General features: G+C 50.8%; 1 protein-coding gene across 2 annotated transcripts in view; it reads left to right on the top strand.

Annotated features, from left to right (window-relative positions):
• ALPL (alkaline phosphatase, liver/bone/kidney) overlaps positions 1-2234 on the top strand; it is a 62527-nt gene that overhangs the window by 41242 nt on the left and 19051 nt on the right. The gene's annotated exons all lie outside the window — the stretch shown is intronic.

Here is a 2234-nt window from a genome sequence, read left to right as displayed (position 1 = left end):
GGTAGAGTGCCGTGGCATCTCAGCTTACAGCAACCTCCAACTCCTGGGCTCAAGCGAGTCTCCTGCCTCCACCTCCCAAGTAGCTGGGACTACAGGCGCCCGCCACAACGCCCAGCCATTTTTTTTGGTTGCAGCCGTCATTGTTGTTTGGTGGGCCTGGGCTGGGGATTCAAACCCGCCACCTTGGGTGTACATGGCTGGCGCCTTAGCCACTTGAGCCACAGGTGCCGAGCCAAGGTGTCTGATTCTTTCAGGGCCCTAGGGATTCAACTAATTCTAGACAAGTTTTTATGCTAATTTCCCAATTTGCAATTCTTAACACTATAAATTCAGATCCCCGGTTAGGCCCGGCTCAGATTTGGACCTGTCTTTTCCCACCCCTTCTGTGGTCCCAAAGCAAAATGGGTGGATTAAAACAGCTTCCTGACCAGTCACGGTGGCTCACGCCTGTAAATTTAGCACTCTGGGAGTCTGAGGCAGGAGGATCATGTGAACTCAGAGGTTTGAGACCAGCCTGAGCAAGGAGGAGACCCTGTCTCGACGAAAAATGGAAAAATTAGCCAGGCATCATGCTGGGTTCTCGGGAGGCTAAGGCAGTAGCCTTGAACCTAGGAGTTTGAGGTTGCCTTGAGCTGGGTTGATGCCATGGCACTCTAGCCTGGGCAATAGAGTGAGACTCTGTCTCAAAACAAGCCAAGAGAGAAACAACTTCTGGTGCCCCTTTATCTGCTCTGACATCCCAAGCTTTCCTCAACATCAGCTCCCATTTTCCCCGCTGGTTTTAGATTCTCCCTGAAATTCTACCTCCTGGGGATTTTCCTTCCCTCTTTTCCTCCTTTTCCAAGCTATGTGCTGTTTTTGACTATTTTCAGCATTTTTGGTATGTGTGTTGAGAGAGAGGTGCCCTCTTCCCCTCTATATGTCCTGGGGCTGGAAGTCCCCACCTTCCCTCCCTGAGCCTCAATTTCCCCATCTGTCTGATGGAGATAATTCCTCCTCCTAGGGCTGTGTGAATTCCATGGGAGGGCCACAGTGGCTGGCAAGGAGTAGGTGCTCAACGAACGTTGGTCTCTACTCTTAGGAAGACTTATTTCAACAGACGAGATTGGGGGATGGGGAGCACTGACCCAGCAAGTCAGGAGCTGAGGTGGGGACCTGTGAAAAACGCTCAAATGCTCAGCAGTTCACTTAGCAGCATCAGCTTTTTGTATCTGTATCCCTTCGCCATTTGGATGGGTGTGTGGTGGTATGACATTGTGTTTTCTTTCTTTTTAAAATTAGGCATAACTTACAGTAAAGAGCACAAAAGTCTGGCATAGTGAATTTTTATACATATATATTTATACCTATTTCCAGTCATGGGACATCAGTAGGCTTCCATGGGCCCCTCCCAGCCAAACCTTGTCCCAGGCCATAAGGAATGACCAGGCTTACCTCTGCCACCATAGGCTCGTTTTGCCTACTTTGAACTTGGTATGAATGGAATCGTACTGTCTGTACCAATGAGTACTCTCCATTTGTGCGTGTCTTCTAATAGTCTCCAGAAACAGTGGCCTCCTGGTATTCAGTTGTTCAGAGCCATCATTGCTTAAACCAGGCCTCTAGAGAGGAAGTCAGTTTGATATCAACTAAACCCTTCCTAGGGGAACAGGCATTGGTCAAAAGGACAAGAGCTCTGCCTTTGGAGGACTCCTAGTCTAGCAGGGACTAAGTGCATGGCCACCAGGCCAGCTGGTGGCAGAGCCATGCTGGGAGAGGGCTGCAGGTGCAGGCAAGGACCTGGCGGGCTCCTGGAGGTGGAGATGGGGGCAGGTGGTCAGGATGGGCTGCAGTTCTTCACCCAAAGAGGCTCTATGAAAAGGCACTGTGGTGGCGTGGCACCCATAGCTCAGTGGTTAGGGTGCTGGCCACATGCACCAGGGCTGGTGGGTTTGAACCCAGACTGGACCTGCTGAACAACAACAACAAAAATAGCCAGGTGTTGTGGTGGGTGCCTGTAGTCCCAGCTGCTTGGGAGCCTGAGGCAAGAGAATTTCTTGAACCCAAGAGTTTGACGTTGCCGTGAGCTGTGACCTCATAGCACTCTACTGAGGGTAACATAGTGAGACTCTAAGAGAAACAAAAACAAAGGCACTGTGGTGTATTTTGAGGAAGGCAGGAGGGAGACTGGGACCAGCGTGGGCTCTTGGGACCTCTGAATAAAACCCATGACCCAGGCCACTTGCCCAGGCTTT

The sequence above is a fragment of the Otolemur garnettii genome, unplaced genomic scaffold (assembly GCF_000181295.1).
Source record: "Otolemur garnettii isolate 467f Iridium unplaced genomic scaffold, OtoGar3 scaffold00009, whole genome shotgun sequence".
Taxonomy (NCBI): Eukaryota; Metazoa; Chordata; class Mammalia; order Primates; family Galagidae; genus Otolemur; species Otolemur garnettii.
This window is presented reverse-complemented; position numbering and strand designations above follow the sequence as displayed.